General features: G+C 40.4%; 1 protein-coding gene across 2 annotated transcripts in view; it reads left to right on the forward strand.

Moving 5' to 3' along the window:
* The window catches only part of LMNTD1 (lamin tail domain containing 1), a 1,453,405-nt gene that overhangs the window by 682,583 nt on the left and 746,577 nt on the right, over positions 1 to 24,245 (forward strand). The gene's annotated exons all lie outside the window — the stretch shown is intronic.

Below are 24,245 nucleotides of genomic sequence, written 5' to 3' on the forward strand. Positions count from 1 at the left end.
CCACAGAAGGCACACACATGCACACACTCACACCTAGGGCCAATTTAGAGTGCCCAATCCACCTGCAGCATGTCTTTGGGATGTGGGAGGAAACCGGAGCACCCGGAGGAAACCCACGCGACCACAGGGAGGACATGCAGACTCTGCACAGAAGGCACCCCAGCCAAGGATCGAACTGGAGAACCTCTTGCTGTGAGGCAGCGATGCTAACCACTGCACCACCGTGCAACAGTAAATATTATAGCAATAACATCTCAGTAGTTTTGTTTGCTATATGTATGTATGTAATAATGCCTGTAGCTTTTACTTAAACTACAGTGTTCGTATTAAACATATTGTGCAGTTATGTTAAGCTCTTGTTTATAATGAACAATGGGACAGCAAGGCTATTTCCTCATGTCTGTGTTTTACACATGTAAGTGCACTTACTGTCCATACAGATAAGTAACAGTTGGGGCAGAATGGTTGTGAGTGACAGTTGTCAGTGCACAATGGCTACTGTATCACAGTGTGTGACATAACACGCAGATGCACTTTCCTGTGTATGTTACACCATCTGAGACAATAAGTAGGCCTACTGGTACTAAAAGGATGAGCTGATGTGGATAGACTTCAAACATGTTTGTGGCATATAGCTAGACCCCACTGCATGTGTAGAGACAGGTTTCTGAATCACTCTAGCACTGATTAAACTATGGATAGTAAGGAATTTGATATTCTTACCCTATACCATCCTAAAGCACCAAAGTCTTTAATCAAATGATATATGACATTGTGCTGGTCAGATTCATATATTTTATGGATCTTAATTTGTAAGCAGCATCATAGTTTTGTATTCATTAGCAAACGCTGGTAGTTTAGTTCATTTGCATGTCCCCAACTTTTTCTTTTTCTTTTACCTTTAAGTTTATTTATGGACAGTTTCAGTCCAATAAAGCCAAACCCCTCTAGCTGTGGACATGCATGTTTCTGTCTTCTTATGGCATCATCAGCACAGCATAAGAGGAAAGTTTGACTTTTGGAAACACAGGGTTGTCATACCCAACTGATATCCATAAACATTATGGTCTCTACAAAATATCCCAACTAACAAACTAAAACAATGAGTCAGTGGGACTTAAAGGTAAAAGTAAAAGAAAAAGTCATGGACATTCAGAATTGCCATTTAGCTGAAACACCTGATATCCTTAAGGGGTAATTTGCATCTATCCCATGTTCCCGCTGATGCAAGAGGTTTAAGGTATCACACAGCGGAAAGTCTAGCTTTGCTAGATTTTTCTTTTTGTGTTTTTTAACCAGTTGGTTTTCCTGTGTGACCTTTGTACTGAATTATCACACTTAAAGAAACCACCATACTGGGGTATATACACTACAAAGGCAGTTTGGTGATTTCCATCTACATACATACTTATGTGATATCAGAGCATGACCCATGTAACAAAAATTGAGAAATATATTATAACACAGTGGTCATGTTCATTATAAAGAATTTCTAGGAAATTTTCAGCAAAAGATAAAAAGTAATAAAAATTCAATGCAACATGAATCATTTCTTCAAGTGCTCCACCAGAACTTGTATCAGTAACTGAAATGAATGAGCACATAACAATCTTTATCTACCAGCTTAATAATAATAATAATAATAATAATAATAATAATAATAATAATAATAATAACTATTTTCTTATAAGATATTTGGCTATAATTCATTTTCTTGCATATTTAAAACTTGGCAGTCCATCTGAACTTGAAGTATAAAGCATCAAAAGAACTAAAAAAGTTAGACTTTTGAATCCATTGAGTTGCTTTTTCCTGTGTACATAAATTATAGTCTTGGGTTTGCTACTCGCCATGAAAATCTGTTGCCTAATGCAACAGTATGTTTTAATTAAGGCACCAGAGCACCACGTGTTCCGTTTTTGTACTCCCTGTCTCATGTTATTTATGTTATTAAATGAAAGGGTCTCAATGCATTGGAATATTAGGTAACTATAACAGAAGATTTTCTGTTTTTTTATTGATTGGAAGTATAATTTTTATGAAGAGCGTACTTATTATTTTCCCTTATTTTTCTGGAATTTTGCAACGCAGCAATGGTGGCAGGCTGCACTCTTTATTTTATTAGCTATGATTTTCTTTTAATTGTAATGCTTTTAGTCTAGTTTCTATGCTATGATTTGATGAGTTATGGGTTAGATTAGGTGGTGAGATTACAAAGGGGAGAGTTTTACATTTGGGGTCTGAAACTCGGTATGTTAGGGTTCTTTGTTGTGCTTTGAATGCTTGAGTACCAGGCAGAATAATTATTTTCACTGTGTGGATAGCTTCATACTTCAAGATGACTATTCAATTACCTTGAGAGTTGTTATTTCAGGACTGACGCTGAATTAATGAGGGAGGTATAATGTGAACATTTGAGGACTTTTTTGTTTTTATATTTTTATTTGAATGTATTTTGTTTGGCACTAGTTTTGGATGTACTGATTGAGGAATGGATGAGTAGGACTGTTTAATATAAATAAAAAGTAATGTATTTCGGCTTTTTCCAGTTAGGGGTCACCACAGCAGAACTCCGGTCTGCTAATGATTGGCAGTGGATTTTTACGGTGCCGAGGTGCCAACCCAACACCCAACCTTCAAAGAAGGCACACCCATTCATGCACGCACCTCCCTGCATGTCTTTAAACGTCACTCGACCGCGAGGTGGACATGCAGACTCCACACAGAAGGTGCTCCAGCTGAGAATCGAATGAGAGAACCTCTTGCTGTGAGGCGACAACACTAACTGCTGCTCCAGGACTGTTTAATATAAATTAACTTTATTATATTAATTTTAATGTTACTGTAACTGTCTTGCAGAATGGATAGGTAGGATTTGCAAATGTGAATGTATTGTTATTGTATTACAATAAATGTTATTGAATTTCCATGTCTAAGATTTGAACTTGAAATTTAGATTTTTCCTCAATTTGAATGGAACAGGCACAAACCCACAAAAGTTACAGTCTGCATATTGCTGGATAAGAAGACTTAAAGATATCTAACTCATTTACTTTTCTTGATGAGGACAGAGATACTATAGGAGCAATTAGAAATAATAAAGGTTTATCAGGCAGAAAGTTTGGTTCAGAAATGCATACCTGGTGAGGAATGTAGGTTAATTGATAAGGAGATGATGGTGTTAGTAGCAGTATGGCAGAAAATAGGAAGTGAAGTAAGGTATTTTAGATAACGGTGGGGTCTGTAGTATTTAAAGGGAAGGGATTGAATTGTTATTCTCTTTGGCATGGGTCTAATTTGCAGACAACAGAACTCCTCACACCAAGTGACTAACAGCCAGGCCAGGTGCAGGTACTAAGGGCTGTCAGTAGGAGGACATGTAAGTGTAGTGAATTCAGACTCTAGGTAAGTTGGGAAGGGGTAGGTATTTGGTTAAGTTAAAAAAAAGACATGGAAGAAGAAAGAGGCCAATTTTGGCAGGTCACACTTTGGAGCCTTAAGTGGGGAAGTAGGTGGGGAGGTGCAGGAGATGTGTGGGAGCCGGGATGTCTAAATAAAAGACAAAGCATAAAATATATTTTAATTATTGGTTATACTGCCTTGTGGTTTAAGGCAGACAGTAGAAGTTCCTTCAAGCACATGTTCCCTTGCCACAACCTTCCTCTTCCTCATTAATAGTTGTGTAGGCAAGCCTCCCTCCTTTCTCATCTCAGACACTGATCATTTTCTTTAAAAAAACAAAAAAAAAATACATGTACTTTTCTAACTCCTTCGCTGGTTACTTGAGGAGATGCAGTTGATTTGGTAACTGCTTGGCTGCTTGAGGTGGTAGCCAGTCTTGGTAGGGTAGCCATGGAGCAAGTGGGGTCTATATTATTTTGTCAAAGGTCAACTCAGCAAACTTCCATTGACTGAAACCAAAACAGTGAACATTCACGTAAGTGAATGTTTACAGCTGTGAATGTTTTACCCAGGGAATGGAGTTAGCTGGCAAATCTTGGCGCAGCCCCCAATCAGGGTGGGTTTGATATACTGCTGTGTGTGTATACTTCGAATTGTTAGTCAACTAACTTTCCTGGGTAAAACATTTGCAGATGTGAACATTCACTTAAGTGAACATTTGCTGTTTTAGGGTCGATGAACTGAGGTTCGCTGAATTGAACCTTTGACAATATAATATAGACCCTGGAGCAAGTACTAACTGGGTGTCTCTCTGGTTGTTAGACCTGTGGTCTAGGAGGCCTTTGGAATGCAGAGCAGCTCTTGATAGCCTCATGGCAATGCAAGAAGATGGTGTCAAGGCCTTTATGTTAGCATGCTGTACTGGGCCTGGGCTGAACCATTCCTGTGCCAGAAGAGGTAGTGGGACAGTGAGTTTAAATTAAAGGAGAAGATGAAGAAGAAATTATTTTTAAAACAGCTACATTACATAACCCCTCTTTACTCGACCCTAATCAGACCATTAATAAAGAACTATTCTCCCTTCTGCATGTGTCACACCAGCCACCTGAAGCAACTGGAGAGACACCAGAGGTTTCTCACTAAAAAGATATAGGGCCTCCAAACCATGGCCTAAGTGGATAGACTGATGCTCTGTCACTGTACTCTGTATCATATAGGCTACTGAGAAGCAACTTGTGCCTGGCCTACAGTGTAGTCTCTGACCCTGACCTGATGGAAATACTGCTACATCTGCAAATTAAATGGCACTAGAGTCACTCACTCTAAGGATCTCAACCTTCCAAGTGACATTAATATAACATGCTAGGGAGACAAGTATGTCTCCCAGAGATTGACACTTCTCTGGAATAATCTCTCAATGACCCTATTCAAGAGCAACCTAGACAAATTCACCCCGGGGTTGGCACCCATGTCCCTCACAGACTAAGGTATCCGGTGTTGATCTGTAAAGTGCATCCATCTAACCAAGGACAATTGGGGCAACCCGGGATTAACATGGCCAGGCTTATAAAGACTCTAGGTCCACTAGCCTAGTGACCTCCTATGACCCTATAACAATCTGGAATTTAGTGGGGTCAGGGCCATAGGGTGAAGAGTCAGGTGGGAGACAGCAGTCTCATTGGGAAGGGGTAGACAGGAGGTTATGCAAAAAAAAAAAATAGGTAATATGTAACTCATTGCAGCCAGGTGATGCCTCCAGGTATTATATCCTACTAGTGCCTCCAGGCATTAAATATTGCCTATTCATATTTGCATTACTAATTCCAAAACCATGTTACATACAGCGTATTAAAAGATTTCATCTATAGCTTACACAATGGCAAACATACAAACTATGAACACTTTAAATCTCTTCTCCATTCTCACCTCTTCCAAAATTGGAAATGTAATTGTATACTTCCTACCTAGATCTCAATATATCCTAGTTCCATCCCCCTCCCGGTTCCCCTTTTTCTGACACTCTCCCTAGCTCCCCTCTCTTCTTCATTATCTCCTCCTTCAAGTGCTCTCATCCCTCTGCCCACTTGTATGCTTACTCTCACCTTTAAATCTTTTGCCTTTTTCTCAAGGTGTTCTCCTGCACTCAATCACAAAATGAACATTAGTTTATCTGTTCTTTTTCTATCCTCTTCTGGACACCTCTCTTTTAATTTCTTTGCTTCTTCTTCGTTCTTCTCATGCTTCCCTGCTCTTGCATTCAAACTATCTATAATTTCCTTTTCCTTTCCTACTTTACTAACTTTACAGTTGCATTAATATTTTATTTTATTTTTATAATTACTATCATTTTCTTATGTATAGTGCCCGAGGCACCTCATTCTTGTTTGGAAATTGTTAAAGTATTATGCTATTAGAACAGAGTGTGTTTTTGTGTGTAATGTATTAGTTTAGAGTTTTTCTGCTGTGTTTTTGTATGTAATGTATTATCATGGAGCTTTTCTCCCCGGGCCTCCACTGAAAACGGGCTTTCGGGCCCAGTGGACTTCCCCGGTTATCAAACTGGAAATAAATAAATAAATAAATAAATAAAACACAACCATATTGATATTTGACCTCTGTCTAGTGCAGTTAAAGTTAAATTAATTGTTTTTCTTATCATTTTTATTTTTGTTATCAAAATTGTCATGTTTGCCTAAATATCTCAGCAACCAAGTAGCACAGCAGAACTGCTTAGCTTCATACTAAAGCTTATAGTCAGTGACAAAATACTGCTGATAGTATGTGAGTGTAACTTGAATGGTTGTTGAAACATTATAAGTCGTTCACAGAATGTTACAAACTTAATAGTTACTATGTTTACTGTGACTTATAAAATCCAGTTTAAGACCTAGAAGGTAAAGAACACTGCCACTATAAAAATAGTTTGCACTGAAGACTTTGCCATTTACATTTTTTAGTAAACCCTATGATTCCAGAGATATGAATACTTGTTTGAAATTGGAGGACATAACTTGATTCTGTCAAAAAGCTTAGGCTCTTCCCATTTGAAGTTACAGTGCAAACTTCCAGAGCTCCATTGGAGGGAATGAATTAAGTGGAAATGAGGGCAAGGGTTTAAAGTTGTACCAGGGTTTGGTGAGGGAGTCCTTGGTCTGGACGGGTGCAGCTGGTAATTATGGTAGTCCTTAAATCCATACTGCTTGATCTCAGGTGAGTTTTTTAATCAGGTGGCTCTTGCTTATCATGAGAGTGTCATGGGTTGCTCTAGGTGTCAGGTTGTCCAGGCAGACCCCCCCCCCATGAAAAAAGGATGGATGGGCTTTTTAGAGATTCAGCTGGTTCAAAAAAGGGGGAGAACGGTTCTTGATGAGGAAAAGAGAAGGATATACAGGTTTATTATTATAGGGAGAGGGCTTTAGGGTAAGAAGCATTTTTTTAGGGAGGCTTAATTTAATTATTAACTATTGTGTTTTTCATTACTTGCAGGGAGACTTTGATGGCAGACATCCGGAAGAATGAGAGGCAATAGCATTGCAGGCAGTGTCTCTAATTCAGGAGGCATTGGCACAGCAGCCATCTGGTGAGCTGGAAGCATTGTTATCCAGTGTGAGAGGGTGGAAGAAGGGAAGAGAGGAGTGAAAGAAGCAGGTAGGTTATCAGAGAGGCCAAAGATGCAGAGAAGGAAATAACTGGAAGTCAGGCCGCTGAGTCGGTGCATGACGTGACAGCTCCACAGAGCACAGCAGGTAACAATGTATTGTTTAAAACTTGTAGAAATTTAAATTAGTGCAGGATTGTTGGGGTTTGGTGCGAGCATGACAAGGACTGGGGAGTACATAGAGAGAGCAGCTGCTGAAGTTGCTGAATGAGGCTACTCTGCAGAGACTAGGTGATAACAGCAAGAGCAATGGACCCCTTGGGGACAGTGTAGATGAGGAGTAACAGGCAGTGGTAGCCCCACTTTTCCCCAGTCTCCCTTTGAGCGAGCAATTTTGGGATTAGGGGGTAAAGTTAAGTCTTGCATGCAGGCTGGGAGCTAGATAGGTGAGTTTGCATTCTTAACAGGGGAAATGGCATTTATATAATGCCGCATATTTCAGCAGTGGTAAACTAGAAGACATGGAGAGGGGGATTTGCTGACTTGATCATTTGCAGACAGGTAAATGGAGGTGCAAGGGGCCAAGGACTTAACAGTGGCATTGGCAGCATTAGGGAAGAGATGACACAGTTGTTTCTGGTTGAAATCATGTGATAATTGGGTTTTAGAGTATATGTATTATATGGCTGTGATCTTGGAGTATGATCTGTCCCAGGATTTGCACTGATAGCTTATTTCCTGATGATCATGGAAGCACAGAGTTTGAGAGAGGATAATGCCTGGTTGTGGTATGACCTGCAATTTAGGGAGCTTAAGGCAGTTGACTCTTTCCTTTACTGGGAGTGCCTCCAGATGGATGCTTGGTATTGGATAATGATTGACAAGCCAGGAATATTCAACAGAGCCATGATGGAGGAGTGGTCAAGCAGGCCTGGAGTGTGCTGAGTCTTTAATGCAGGTAGGTGTACTTAGACTATGTGCAGGTTTACACATTCTTGTTCACAGTGTGGAGGCCCACACACTGGGCTTCACTGCAGGTGAAAGGAGTCAGGTAAGGGAATTGTGTTTCTTTGGGGCCACAGGAGGAACATTGGCAGTTTGTAGTATGGAAGAGTAGTCTGATGGGGAGGGGCTTGTTTAGAGGTCAGAGTAGTCAACCTCCCTTTCAGGGAGGGTTTAGGTGACTTGTCATGTCATTCTCTGATAAGAGACTGGAGTTTTGTTTGGCAGGGTACCATAACAGAACTATTGTAGAAGAACTGGTTAGGGGGTTTATTCAAGGGTTCCTATTAAATTAATAGCTGGAGGGTGTAGGCAGGTTTGTGATAATCTCAGATCAATAAAAGGGAAAGAAGACATTGATTTTGGCTTGCTGGACAAAGAGGTCTAGGCCAGATTGGTATTTGGTCTGTTTGAATGACCGCCATTTCTGGATTACTGGATTTCACCAATAGGGTTGGTGCCCAAGAAGCGGTCAGATAAATTTTGTTTAATTCATCACCTATGCTATCCAGAAGGTCTGTCTTTGAATGATTTCATTCATAAAGAGGCTATGAAAGTGCAATACACATCCTTGGATGATGCTGATGTAATTCTATGCTCATTCTGGGACCCATGGCTGGTGAAGCTTGACATTGTGTCAGTATTTCACCTGCTGTCATTAGAACAGAAGATTGGCCAATGTTATGGATGAGGCAATGGTTTAGCTTTTACTCTGATAAACCTATGCCCATGGGGTGCTCGGTAGTGTGCTCTGCTTTTGAGAACTTTAGTTTAGTTCCACACTGGATCTGGCATAGGAGGGTAGCAGGGTCCAAGGAGGTACCTGGATGATTCTTTGTTGACAGGGGAAGTTAAGAAAGGTATATAAGAGGATCCGCAGGCTTTTGTATATTTCTGTGAATTTGTGGAGTTCCACTAGCTAGTGATAAGTAAGAGTAACTAGGAAAAGCCTTAAAATTTTTAGGTTTATTGCAGACATGTGCAGGGACAGTTTTGTCTCACTGAGGACAAGCTTACCAGGTTGAGGGAACAGATCAATGAGGTTTTGAGGAAATCAAAAGTGAGAGTCTGGGAGGTAATGGAGTTGCTCAGGTTGTTGAACTTTACTTGCATAGTTATGGGCCTGGGAAGAGCATTTACCAGATCTATGATGGACGTTTTGTGGGGTAGGAAGATAAAGCATCACTGGATTAAATTGCCCAAGATGGTTAGAGAGAATTTTGGTAGTTTGGAATAATTTTTTTAGTACACTTTAATGGGATAGTCATGTGGGGAGAAGACCGGATCTTGTCCTTTGATTTACAGCTAGATACAGATGCAGCTGGGGGTTGATGATGGGGACCTACTTTAAAAGAAAATGATTTTTCTTGGCCTGGCCTTCAAACTGGAATGAGGTAAGGAGAGGCATTACCTTTTTATAATTAATGCTTTTGACTAGCCATGGTTGTATGGAAGGGTGAGCTGGCCAATAAGAAAGTATTTTTCTATTCAGACAATGAGGCTGTCTTAAAACTTTTGGCTAAAAAGTCAGCAAACAGAAAAAGAGTGCAGCTATTGTTCAAGAAGTTGGTGTTTTTTAATGGGGAAAGGTAGTTCTTTTAGAATGATGAGAGTACATTTGGTGTCATCATGGGAGGCAGCCATATTGGTGGACGAGTACGATGTGACTAAGCATCTGAAGATTGGTAGGATGTTGAAGGGGTGGAAGAGATTTAGAAGTCCTACAATTGACAGCAGGATGCCTGTGGCAGACACCTTTTGAAAGTAGTTTTGAAAGGTTTGTAGTTACAGGTGCCAGAAAGATGTATGATTTATGGGCTACATTGTCTATATCTGTATCATGGTGCATTGAGGAGTAGTGAGGTTTTGGGAAACCAAGATATTGTTTGGGGTAAATATTCTTCACACCCCTTTCATATAGATAGAAGAACCGACTTGGCTAGTAAAGATAAGTCTACTGAGATCATTACAAGGAAAGGCAGATATGTTTCTGAGACATATAAATGTTACTTAAGGTAAGAGTATAATCTTTTTAATGTTCTTGATATGTGTTATTTTATTCCTTAAAGGGCCCAAGAAGAAACTGATTATTTGTCATTCCTTTGAGTTTTCGGTGGCTAAGAAAGCTGCAATCAGACCTTTCAGAAGGTTTTCAGCTATTGAGAGGGTTATTGCTGGGTTTGGATTCTTTGAGAGATGTAGTTAAGGTTAAAATTGTTTTGATTCATCTAAGGAGTAAAGATTTTGCTACAGTTCCAAAGAGGAAGCTGTTATCTTCCATCATTAAAGATTTAGTAGTAGTAGTGCAACAAACATTTCTAAGAGAATTGGTGGCCTGGTGGGAAATATTGCCAAGACTTTTCTGGCAACGGGCAGTTGGTAAATATGATGCTAAGGTGGAGAGGCATTTTACTAAACATAGGCTAGCCAGAGCAGTGTCATCTCTTGGTTATTTCATGATAGCGCACTGGGATTTTGTGGATAGTCATAGTATGTGTTTCAAGAAAGGTGGTGTCCATCTTACTGATGTTGGCTTGGATCTTTTCAGCAGCGCTTGTCATTGTTTTTGAAAGCGATGACTGTAGGGTGATTAATGGGAGGTGGATGGAAGGAGATCATTGGGAAGGGGAGAGCAGGCTACTGGGCAGCCTCGTAGGCGGTTCATGGAGGAAGCAGGCTGCTGTGCAGCATTGTAGGCAGTTCATGGAGGAAGCAGGCTGCTGTGCAGCATTGTAGGCAGTTCATGGAGGAAGCAGGCTGCTGTGCAGCATTGTAGGCAGTTCATGGAGGAAGCAGGCTGCTGTGCAGCATTGTAGGCAGTTCATGGAGGAAGCAGGCTGCTGTGCAGCATTGTAGGCAGTTCATGGAGGAAGCAGGCTGCTGTGCAGCCTCGTAGGCGGTTCATGGAGGAAGCAGGCTGCTGTGCAGCCTCGTAGGCGGTTCATGGAGGAAGCAGGCTGCTGTGCAGCCTCGTAGGCGGTTCATGGAGGAAGCAGGCTGCTGTGCAGCATTGTAGGCAGTTCATGGTATAGAAGTCATTTTCCCCCTTTTCCTTAGTGAAGCGAAAGAATGCATATCAGGAGTGAGCAGTAAGGAATGTGCTCCTGTGGAGAACCCAGTTATGTTCTAAGGTGAGAGCGAGTGGTCTGTAACGCAACTCTCATGGGGTGAGCAGTTTGAAATGCTGCCAAGTTCCTACAACTCTCATGGGGTGAGCAGTCTGAAATGCTGCTAAGTTCCTAAATTGTATGTTGTTATCGTGATGTATTAATACCATTATGATGGTTATATTGCCTTATAGATATAATTACAATAAATGTACTGAAATTTTGCTGCTCAGTTTATTTTACTTATCGTGGTGGTATCTACTTGTGTATTGTTTTTACATCTTTTCAGGCTGCTTTTTGTGTTGATGAGTGGACCTTTGGATCTATAGCGGCACCTATTTGGTTTTCATTGCCTTATAGATATTCTAAGGGTGAGCAGTCTGCAGATCTGCCAGTCTTGCTTGAATTCTAAAATGCATTTATTTGTTACACTGCATTTTACATTTAAACTGTTTTATATGATGGTTTTGTATGGTCTGGCAATACATGTTGGTCACATGGCTATGCTGGTGTGGTTATTTGTGTTTTGTAGGGTATAAGAGCAAGAGGTACTCAACAGGTTCAGGAATTATTGTGAAATTGTAAGGAATTTGCCTTATCTCATTCCATCTGAGTGATGCCTCCAGGTGCATCTGCAGTTAACTCCTACTCACGCCTCTAGGTGTCAAATATTGATTGCTCATATTTGCATCAATAATTCCAAAACCATGCTATGTACAAGGTTTTAAATGATTTCATCTTAAACCTTACACAATGGCAAACTCAACTGAATTAATATTTGACCTCTGTCTAGTGTAGGTACAGAGATATTAACTGTTGTTTTTTTATTATATTAATATAGATAACATTTTCACATTTTTCTATATATCTCAATAGCCAAGTAACAAAGATAGAACTCCTTAGCCTCATATGAAAGCTCTCAGCTAGATGAATAAAATGTTGCTGACAGTATAACTTGAATGATTGCTAAAATATTGTAAGTTGTTTACAAAATATTACAAATGTGATTGTTACTGTGTTTACTGTGACTTATAAAATTCAGTTTAAGAATACTACCACTATAAAAATAGTATTTTTTGAGAGGCTGATGAGAGAGAGAGAAGGTTGGATGATGTGGGGATAGTGAATCAGGAAGTGAAACAGATTAGCAAGGAGGAAGTAAGGGCAGCTATGAAGAGGATGAAGAATGGAAAGGCTGTTGGCCCAGATGACATACCAATGGAAGCATGGAGGTGCTTAGGAGAAATGGCAGTGGAATTTCTAACTAGATTGTTTAATGAAATTTTGGAAAGTCAGAGGATGCCTGAGGAGTGGAGAAAAAGTGTTTTGGTACCTATCTTTAAGAATAAGGGTGATGTGCAGAGCTGCAGTAACTACAGAGGGATAAAACTGATTAGTCACAGCTTGAAGTTATGGGAAAGAGTAGTGGAAGCAAGGTTAAGAAGGAGGTGATGATTAGTGATCAGCAGTATGGTTTCATGCCAGGAAAGAGCACTACAGATGCAATGTTTGCTCTGAGAGTGTTGATGGAGAAATACAGAGAAGGTCAGAAGGAGTTGCATTCGTCTTTGTAGACTTGGAGAAAGCATATGACAGGGTGCCTAGAGAAGAGTTGTGGTATTGTATGAGGAAGTCGGGAGTGGCAGAGAAGTGGTACAGGATATGTAGGGTAGTGTGACAGTGGTGAGGACTGCAGTGGGAGTGACAGATCCGTTTAAGGTGGAGGTGGGATTACATCAAGGATCAGCTCTGAGTCCTTTCTTATTTGCAGTGGTGATGGACAGGTTGACAGATGAGATCAGACAGGAGGCCCGTGGACTATGATGTTTGCAGATGACATTGTGATCTGTAGTGAGAGTAGGAATCAGGTTGAGGAGACTCTGGAGAGGTGGAGATATGCTCTAGAGAGCAGAGGAATGAGGTCAGCAGGGCTAAGACAGAATATATGTGTGTAAATGAGAGGGAGGGTAGAGGAATGGTGAGGATGCAGGGAGTAGAGTTGGTAAGGTGGGCGAAGTTTAAGTACTTGGGATCAACAGTTCAGAGTAATGGTGAATGTGGAAGAGAGGTGAAGAAGAGAGTACAGGCAGGGTGGAATGGGTGGAGAAGAGTGTCAGGAGTGATTTGTGACAGGCGGGTATCCATAAGAGTGAAAGGAAGGTCTACAAGAGTGTAGTGAGACCAGCTATGTTATATGGGTTGGAGACAGTGGCATTGACAAAAAGGCAGGAGTCAGAGCTGGATGTGGCAGAGTTAAAGATGTTAAGATTTGCAATCGGTGTGACTAGGATGGATAGGATTAGGAATCGGTATATTAGAGGGTCAGCTCATGTTGGACAGTTTGGAGACAAAGCAAGAGAGACGAGATTGCGTTGGTTTGGGCATGTGCTGAGGAGGGATGATGGGTATATTGGGAAAAAGATGCTAAGGATGGAGCTGCCAGGTAAGAGGAATAGAGGAAGGCCTAAGATAAGGTTTATGGACGTGGTGAGAGGACATGCAGGCGGTTGGTGTGACAGAGCAAGATGCAGAGGATAGGAAGAAATGGAAAGAGATGATCCGCTGTGGCGACCCCTAACGGGAAAAGCCGAAAGAGAATGATGATGACCACTATAAAAATAGTTTGTGCTGAGGAGTTTGCCATTTATACTTCTTTAATAATCCTATGATTCCAGAGATATGAACATTTGTTTGAAATGTGAGGACATAATTTGATTTTATTTATTTATTTTATTTATTTTATTTTACATTTGTTAACCGGGCTAGTCCAACTGGATACATCTCCATTTTCAGTGGAGGCCCGAGGAGAAAAGCTCCGCTATCTACAACATGGTAACAAAACAGTAAATACAAAATACACAAAGCATATGCATCACAAATAAGCAAGGGATTAAACAACAATTTCAGGAAGTTCAAAAAAAGGGGGATTAAGAGACAAGGAAGTTACTTAAGTAGAGGTGAGGAAAAAGTGAGAGAAGTATTTAAGTTGTTTAAAAGTTATCAAAAGTGTTACTAGAAAAGTATAGTATGTACTTGAGATAGTCATTTCTCAAGTAGAAATGAAAAAATAAATTGAAGAAATGGATTTGGGAGAAAGTTTAAGGAAAATAGGAGAAGATAGGAGGTAGAAGAGCAGCTAGATCAGCTAGGGTTGATGCAAGAGCAAAGCCAGTGATTAGTAAGAAAGTGTTTCAATTTAGTTTTAAATAGTGTGATGGAAGTCTGGGCTATAAGGTCTGGAGGAAGTTGATTCCAAATTTTACCAATTGAGTTGGAAAATATGGAGTCACCTGCTGTGTTCTTTGATAGAGAAGTTTGAATCAGTATTTTATTAGAAGAGCGTAGGGCTTTTAAGTTGTTGTAGGGTTTTATAAGGGTGGTGAGCATTGGTATATTGTCAGGGTGGTAAAGGGCTTTATGGGCAATTGTAAGCTGATAGTACTGAATTAGGTGGGGTAATTCCAGCCATCCTAGGTTAGAGAGGTTCAGACAGTGATGTGTTTTATATGGAGAGGCAGCGGCAAATCTGGCAATGTTGTTGTAGGCTGCTGTAAGCTTGTTTATGTTATGTTTAGAGAGATTAGTATATATGGGGGAAGCATATAGTAGAGTAGAGATAAGATGTGTTCTAGCTATGGTAGTTCTTGCTTCAGGAGTTAGGAAAGTTCTGATTCTATAGAGAGAACCTAATTTTCTATTAGTTGCTTTTATGTTGGAGTTGCTATGAAAATCAAATTTTAGTAGGTTGTCAATAGTAATACCCAAAAGTTTGGTTGTTTGGTCAGGAGAGATAAGGGTGCCATTGTTAGAAGTAATTGTGAAATTAATAGAGGGAGACAGGTGTGTGGGTAAAAAGAGGAGAAGTTTAGTTTTCTTAGGGTTTAAGAGAAGACAGTGATTGGAGAACCATTGCTCAATAGTGGTGAATGTCTTTTGGGTAAGGTAGTGAAGGTCAGCTTGGTTAGTGGCAGAGCAAATGATGGTGGTGTCATCGGCGTACTGAATACAAGTAGTTAGGGGGGTGGCAAGATGCAGGTCATTAATAAAGATGGAAAATAAAATAGGACCTAAGATGGAGCCCTGAGGGACTCCTAAAGTGGTGGGGAGAAGTTCTGAAAGATTGTTGTTCCATAAAACAGCTTGTTTCCGATTTTGAAGATAGGAAGTGAACCAGCTTAAGGCAAGATTATCGAGAGAGAGAGATTTTAAACAATGTAGGAGGAGTTGGTGATTCACCATATCAAAGGCTTTTGACAGGTCTACAAAGAATGCTGATGAAAGAAGATTGCTATTCCGGTTAATATTAATGGAGTCAATAAAGGATAATAAGGCTGTGGTAGTACTATGGTAAGGATGAAAGCCATGTTGGCAGTTAGCGAGGAGATTATTAGATAGGAGGTGATTTAGTAACTGTTTATAGATGCATTTCTCCATTATTTTTGCAATAGGAGATAGCAGCGCTATAGGGTGGTAGTTAGAGTACTCAAATGAATCGCCCCCTTTGAAGAGCTGGATGATGTGTGAGATTTTCCAGAGTGAAGGTATGGTACTTTCTTTTATGGTTCTGTTTATTAGTATAGAGATAGGGTAGGCAATAGCTTTGGCACCTAGCTGGAGATATTCGGCTGGCAATTTGTCGGCTGAGGGGGTAGAAGCTTTAAGTTTTTGAAGTAAATTTAGAATATAGGAGGTGGGTATGGGTTTAAGTTGCATAAGTGGGGGAGTGAAGCTTGGGCTACCTAATAAAGAGGGGTCAGGGCTTTGTTGGCTGGCCAGTTTAAGTATTGTTGAAGTAAAGAAGTTATTGAATGCATTTGCTGTTTGTAAGGGAGAGTCAGGGCAGGAGCCTAGTGGATTGGGAGTTTTAACTTTGCCGGGGGATAGAAGTGTGTTAATAGATTTCCAAAATTTGTGTGGATGGTGGTGGGAGGATTGCTGTAACTGGGTGTAAAAGTTCTTTTTATCTTTTATGATAGCTAACTTTGTTATGTTCCTTTATTGTTTGTAGCTAAGGTGATCAACGGGGTCTTTAGAGGTTCGCCATTTAGTCCAGGCCTTATTCCTACTAAGGATTAGTTGTTTAGTGTTGGTTGTAAGCCATTGGGCTGTCTTATATTTCATGCGAATAGATCGCATGGGGGCATGATGATATAAAATAGTAAGAAAGGTTTTATTAAAGTGGTTAACAGCGTCGTCTATTGGGAGAGTTTTTAGAGGAGACCAGTTAACCAGGCTAAGTTCATTTTGAAACTGAAGGGGGTCAAAATGTTTTTTGCTGCGAGATAAGCGAATTAGGGGAGGTGTTGTTAGGTGAGTTTTGTGCCTAATGATGTATGTGAGAGAGTGGTCACTAAGGTCATCTGGGAGGGTACCTGTTGAATACTTTTGTTGGGGACTGTTTGTCAAGATCCAGTCGAGTATGGTATCTTTGTTATTGTTTTTATTTATTCTAGTTGTGGAGTTAATGGTTTGGTAGAATCCATGCAGGTTGATAAGGGTGGATGGATTAGTTTGTTTACATACATTCCAATCAATATTGAAGTCACCTAATAATATTGTTTCTTGAAGGAGATTAGTTGAAAACCAGTCAAGTAGGTCTTCTAATATGGGGGGATTGTTGCCTGGGGGAAGATAGACGCAGACAATGTTAACAGTTTTGTGTGGGTTAAGGGAGAGTTTGGAAATAATAAGTTCAGTGTTGGTGTCATATGGAGGGGTTTGGGCTGATTTGTTTACTTCCAGACCAGTTTTAAAGAGTATAGCTACTCCGCCACCTTTTTTATTAAGACGGTCTTGTCTTAGGATGTTATAGCCGGGGGGGTGATTTCATTATCTTTTATTGTGGGTTTGAGCCAGGTTTCGGTAAGACAGAGAATGTCAAATTGTTGGACTTCTAGAAGGGCGTGAAGAGCTGGAAGTTTGTTGCAAATGCTACGGATGTTAAGATGAGCTATTGTGAGAGATTTAGCAGGTTTATAATGTGGTGTAGGCGTAGTTTTCATTTGTTGGGAGTTAGGGGATAGTATGAAGGTATTTGGGCCTGGGTTGGGGTGGATGTCCCCATCAATTAATGATAAACCTTGAATAAGGTGAGTTAATTGTGTGGGTTTGAAGCAGTACAAGTGTTTTGTGTGTCTAAGAATAAGGTATTTGATGTGTGAGAGACGATGATATTTAGGTTCAAGGTATGAGTTGAAGTATATGGGACTAAGATGGGTTGTGAGTGTAGATGGGGGGATAGCTAGGGTGTGTCTGTGTGGAATGCTAACAGCAGGATTTAAAGGTTGCTCATAGTAGGTTATTAGGTAGGTAGAGGAAAGAATAGTTAGAACAGTTAGTAGTAGGAGAGGAAGGTGAGTGTAGGACATGTTGAGATGGGTAAGAGACTGTATAAAATAGGTAAGTGTTCAAAGTAGAGAGGGTGGGTGAGGGAGGAGATGACTATGGAGTGGGTGGAGAGAGGAGCAAGTTCTGATTGGCTACGGATTGTGGTGGGTGTGGTTATGTGGGAATAAATGTAGAGGTGCTAGGGGCGGGTGGAATTTGGGGGCAGGGAGAGGAGTGGAGTGAGCCCGCAGGGCGAACGGAGCAGGAAGACACAAGAGAGTGGAGTTCAGCAGGAAACAATCAGTGAAAGGGAAGAACTAACAGGTAAGTTAGTAGGTTAGAGAACGTATTAGTGAGTCATCTAATGTGTTGAATAAAAATATAGAGGAGCTAGAGTAAGAGGAATAAAGGTAAGGTAAGGTAAGAGAGGTTAGGTTAAAAGGCAGTTCTGGAAAAAGCTGCAGTTAAAGGACAGATAAGAAAGGTTTAGGGAGGCAGAAGCTAAGCATAAGAGTAGGAAAAGGGAAAGAACAGGAGAAAAAATAATAGGGGTGCCACCTTGTGGCCAGTTGTATGGTTGCAGGGACAGACACTAGAGCAAGGGGCTAGGTACAAAGGGGGAAATGGGGAAGGAGTGTGATGTGCTAGCAAACAAGAATAGTTGATGTAGATTAAGATAGAAATTAAATTGAGGTATATAATGTGGATGGGGAAATCTGTAGGCTGTTGGTAGTACAGGAGGGATGCTTAACCTGAGATACAAAAATAGAGTAAGTCTGGTCAAGCAAGGAAACGTAGCATACTTAAGTTCTCAAAGTAAGTCGGTTCCTCTTGATAGTGAAAGGTATGGGCTCAGTTTTGAGGTTCCTTTATTCCCAGGAGGATGGTAGGCAGGAAAAAAGGTTTGCTGGAGTTACACAGTTGACCACTCTGTTATAAGGTAATGAGGGAGAGAGATAGTGAGTGAATTAGAGCTTAGTAGCTGGAAGCAAAACTAATAACAGTGCATCAGCATTTCTCAATAACAGTATCACTGAAATACTAGGTGCAAAACATTGAACATTGGAGAGGAAAAAGATAAAACCTATTTAGAATATACAGTAATAAGAAAAACAGGTATATCACTTTGCTTGATTAAACATTTTGTAATAGTATTTGACATTCGAGTATAGGGTTCAAAGAAAAATGTACATTGCAATGGTGAGCTACAATAATTGTTGGCCGTTAGTGAAATCTGGGATCCCCAATTGTCAAGTAATTCCTTGGTAAAGCTACTTTTCAGTAAAATAAGTCTAATTTTCAGTAGGGGCTCAGCGCTTAAGGAGCCCAACTCACTTAAACAAAGTTACAATAAGAATTACTTGCCCCCACGCTCACTCTACACAGGCCTGATATCTGGCGTCCCCAGTTATCAAGTGATTTCTTGGTAAAGCTACTTTTAAGTAAAATAAGTCAAATTTTCAGTAGGGGCTCAGTGATTAAGGAGCCCGACTCACTTAAACAATGTTGCAGTAGGAATTACTAGCCCCCACGCTCACTCTGCACAGGCCAAATAACGCAGCTAGTGGTACTGTAAAATGACTTCACCACAGTTCGGTAAAAAGACACGATTTACAGTTGGGGTTCAGCGATTGAGCAGCCCGACTCGCTGTTTTCATGATGGAATAGGTATTGTAGGTCCTCGCGGTCTCGCTAGATGGACCACAAATTACTTTACTTTCAGCGACGCTGAATAACTACAGCAGTGTTTCAGGTTGGGGTGAGCATTTGATATAATGACGCAGAGGGTTAGCATGCCCACGTGCACGCTATGCTGCTACCACAGAATGAAAGATTTAGTTTAGGATAATAAAAGCGTTAAGGTTTCAGGTAGAACAGAACCTTGATTTTGTCAAAAGGCTTAGGATTTATACAGAGCAAGTGATTCAAATACCCACAGAAGAATTAAGTGAAGAAACTGAGTTGTGTGCTATAAAATGTGAGTCAAATAAAAAGGAAAAATAAGAATTAAAATGAGAATGTATTGCAGCAGTAAAGGGCATGAAAAACAGGATCATGAGGTACACAAAAAAAATGGGCAACTGAATTAACCCCTTATAGAACAGTATCAAGTATCAAGTAAATTTTATTGTCTTTCAGACCATACAGCAAGTGCACAGCTGAACGAAATTACGTTTCTCAAAGCTCATGTCTAACATAAACAAACATAAACACAGAACCAGTAAACATAAACAACAAAGAGTCTGAGGCACACAGCTTCCATGACAGTGACTACAGCCACTTTCACCATACTCATTGCCACTGACTCATCTCCAACCGACAGCAACTCAAGTCCTAGTGCAATCCCCTCTGACAACAGAAAAGTTCAGATCAGATTTAATCAAATCTGGTAGAAAGACAAAAGTTGGGATACTGCTACTGCAGCACGGCATACTGCCGCAACATGACGGCCTGAACTGCCATTGTCAGATCAACGGTCACCTCCCAATCTTCACAATCCACACCACCACATAGCTACCAATTCCATCCAGTGCCACAATTTCCATCTCCAACACCGTCTCCAATGCAGCAATCCTCCGATCTAACAAATCCAATCTGGAATTCACAATCAGCACCTCCATCTACACTCAGCATACTCTCCAAGGCCTAAAAGTACATGACCAGACCAACTATCACCAAAAAAACAAAGCAAAAAGAGCAACTGTCCAACAACATTTCAATTTAGATATTAAAGCTGCATCCAGTCACACACCCGACCAGTCAAAAACAGACTCCCAAAATACAACAAACTGACACGATATTACAGAGGCACAAAACACACATCGAGAGCAGGAGTACCGCTGCCATACAAGGCATCACCATTTTCCAAAACAGGTGTGGCTATAAACATACAATGAAGTTTCAATGTGTTTTAATCTAATTTGTGCTAGAAAATAGTTTAGTAAATATGTGTAGAAAAAAGACAATGTGTTCAAATTAATATTCATATCATTGAACAGAAAAATGAAAATTAGCTGCTTATTTGTGTTTCTAAAATGAAACAAATTGATACATCAAATTCTGAGACATGTCAGAGGCAGTGACACAAGAGTACCAGCCATATTGATTGTAGGAAGTAATGAGGATTTATTAGCAGGATGTTGAATGTAAACTAGAGACAGATGTAGAATTTAATGTTTTGTCTGAATTTTTGAAGTACTGGTCTTCAAAGATACTAAGCAGAGAGCTGTTTACATATTGCTAACATATTTAGATTACCAAGCAGCTCCACTGGTTTAATAGCTAATGATGTGAATATGAAACTAAGAAGTACAAGATCCTTTTTTTCAAATCACATTACATAATATATTCTTTTAACATTCTGGATTATTTAGTTAGTGAGAAACTAGGAATACTGGCCAAGGCATTAGCCACCCCCATAGTGACTTTTTTAGGCAGTGGCAAACCAATAGTTCTACCAATGAAACAAATTATTCTAATGTCAAGCTGTAGGTATTACTGCCCAGTGCTAGGAGTCTTAACAAGAAGCTGCACTCCCTGGAAGCTCTCCTCACCCTGGAGAATGTGGACATCTGCAGTTACAGAAAGTGGCTCAAGGCTACAGAAAGCACCACAGCAGTGCAAGGCTACAATGCCTATCACACATTCAAACAACCATCTGGAAAGGTAACAATGAAAGGAGGAGGTGTTTCCATTTACATAAAAAAAATCACACCTTTAGATTGGTCAAGCTGGATGACTATCTTGAGCTACTCCTTGTCTAGCTAACCACAGCCAAAATCCCCCACCATATCATGACTAGCTATAGATCCTCAACCATGAACCATGATAACCACTCCACATACCTGAAGTTACTAGAATCACTTGCCATTCTGCCCAACACATTACTCATGGGTGACTTTAACTACCCCTCCATAAATTGGGAAACATACATGACATGCAGGCTCAGAGATTCCTGGACTTTGTCAATGCAAATACTCTGAAACAGCTGCTCTGTACCCCCACTAGGGGCTCAGATATCCTTGACATAGTGCTCACAAACATGGGGGAGCATTGCACTCCCCAGCATAATATGCTCATTGATAAGATCACATCATAACTTGGTCTCCTTTAAAATAAATGCAATAGTAAAACCCCCATCAGTTCCTAAAACATTTTCTAAGGTAAATTACCTTCTATTAAGTGATAGCATAGGTGATTTTTAAAGTTCTCCCAAACCCCAAAACATGGAGGCCTATGCAGAAGTATACATGAATGCCCTGTACAACCACTTAAACAACTGCATAGAAACATCAGTACCTGACAAGCTAAACTCACGTCTAGCTGGAAAAATAAGTCACCTTACTGGACCCATGGCATACATAGACTATAACAGAAGGAAGAAATTCCTGTCAAGAAATAAGTGGGAGGGAGCACAACAGAAAAAAATCATTCATTAGTCTCAAAAGGCAAATCAGGGAACAACTCAAGTCTTCAAAAGCTAAATACAAGAGTAAAATAGCTTCCCAAGCAAAGGATATTCACAAAGCATTTTTAGTTATGTCTAAAAATCTTAAGGGAATCACTCAACAATGTGCTGCGTTGGCTATAGATGGCACTACCTATACTCAGCCAGAATTAATAGCCAACCTGCTGGCTGATAAATTCATCTCAAATTTCACCCCCTCGTCACTTCCAGTCACTCCCCATGAAATACCCCATACCATTCCTTTGTCTGTTATCACAAAAAAACACGTCATCACCGCACTCTCTCAATGGGCTCTGATGGAATCCCAGGTACCTATTAAATAGCTTGAAACATGACCTAGCAGACCCACTCAGATCTCTAGCTAATCACAATCTCCAGGCAGGCTTTGTCCCAGTAAAGCAACAGTCATCCCTCTGTGCAAGAGAGGACCTTCAATGGACCCAGGAATCTACCAAACCATAAGCCTGACTAGCCTCATATGCAAGGTTATGGAAAAGATAAGCATGGCACTGAATAACAACTACATAGGAAATCTCCAGACTCTAGACCCAACCCAGTTCAGCTTCACAAGGGCAGGTCCTGCCTGCTCAATCTGGTGGACTTCTTTGTGACCACCAAGGCCATGGAAAACGGTAAGACAGTGCATACAATGTACCTTATCTGGACAAGGCATTTGACACAATACCCCACTTGGGTATTATATATAAACTAACAAATTTGGGCATAAACCTCAATCCCACCAGATGGATAGATAAATGGCTCACAGATTGGACACATGCTTAGAGAGTGAGGGAATCCACATCCATCAAGAGGCCAATCAGCAGTGGAATGCCACATGCTCAATGCTGTGCCCCCTCCTGTTTGGGATATACTTCTCAGATGTTAAGGCAAATGCAGATGGCCTTTGGCTGGCCACATTTTCTGGTGACTGCAATTTGGGGGCAATCATTGACTCTCCAAACAATGTTGGATATCCTACAGAAAGGTCTGATGCAGTCTAATGATTGGTGTCAGAACAATAGCTTCAAACTAAATGCAAAGAAGTGCATAATAATACCCTTTGGGAAGTCAAATACCCCTGCAAATTACAACATTGATAGCACCCCACTAACAGTGGACTCAGTAGTGAGAGATCTGGTTACTCAGATAGATAGTAATCTGAACTTTGACCACCATGTGCCCACTGTGATGAGTAAATCCTTCTATGTGGCTCAGCTTATAGGTAAGGGCATGACATCCAAATCTGAAGATGTCATAGTGCCACTGTACTCATCTCTCATCAGACCAATAATCAAATATAATGAACCCTTTGGCAATTACCTCTCAAGGCATCTGCAACAGTTTGAGTGTCCTCACAGGCTTCTCACCAAAAAATACAGGGTATAATCAACATCTCATATGTGGACTGATTAAAATCTCAATCACTTTATTCAGTTTCCTACTGATTACTGTGGGGTGATCTGTGCCAGACCTTCAAAGCAGTCTCTGACCAAGCCCTGATGGAAATGTTGCATATTCGCAGAACTAACGGCACAAGGGTTACCAGCTCTAAAATTCTAAACCTGATCTCTGACATGAATAGATCATGCTGGAGAGACAGATATGTGTCCCAGAGACTGCCCCTCCTCTGGAATAGGCTTCTAATTTACATGAAGTAAAATGTTTCCCTGATCATCTTCAAGTGTAATCTGGACCAATGGATGGGAAATCACAAATTGACTCCTGAGGGTGGTTCACGTGTCCCTTATGGACAGAGGGAGCCTGTAAAAATTGTCAAAACCCTGCTTACTGACCTTTGCTATCTTTCCCCTAAGGATAGAAAATTGTGTAAAATCTGGGTAAAACCGGCTAGGCTTGTAAAGGCTCTTGAGCTGTTAGCCTAGCTCCTCTGAACCTATGAACAGTAAAAGAAATTCATAGTGTTGGACCAAAGAATCCATGTGTACAGAAACAGGCACATAGATGCAGAGATATCTCCGACAGTGTTCATTAACCATAGCAATGATTCTACTGGTAAAAAGTATGTCTATATGTAAAATTATACAGCATTTCTTTTAATAACATTGCATTCCATGAAACTAGTTTCCATACCCAATCAACTTATGCAAAGGTGAGTACTACAGTCTTCCCTACAGAATCTTCTGGACATGGATTACTGACATTTTTACCAGTAGCATAAGTCACTTCTGGAGAATATTGTTTGGCCATAGGTTATGGCATTGTGTTTTGATGAGCTATGTTGTCATGTTTAACAAGCTGATTGTTTTGTCATCATATGATGTTTTTTTGAAAACAAGTTTCCACAGATTAATGCCAGTGTGTTATCTGCAAAAAATATATA

The sequence above is a fragment of the Protopterus annectens genome, chromosome 11.part0, assembly GCF_019279795.1.
Source record: "Protopterus annectens isolate FY-2018-M chromosome 11.part0, PAN1.0, whole genome shotgun sequence".
In the NCBI taxonomy this organism is placed as follows: domain Eukaryota; kingdom Metazoa; phylum Chordata; order Ceratodontiformes; family Protopteridae; genus Protopterus; species Protopterus annectens.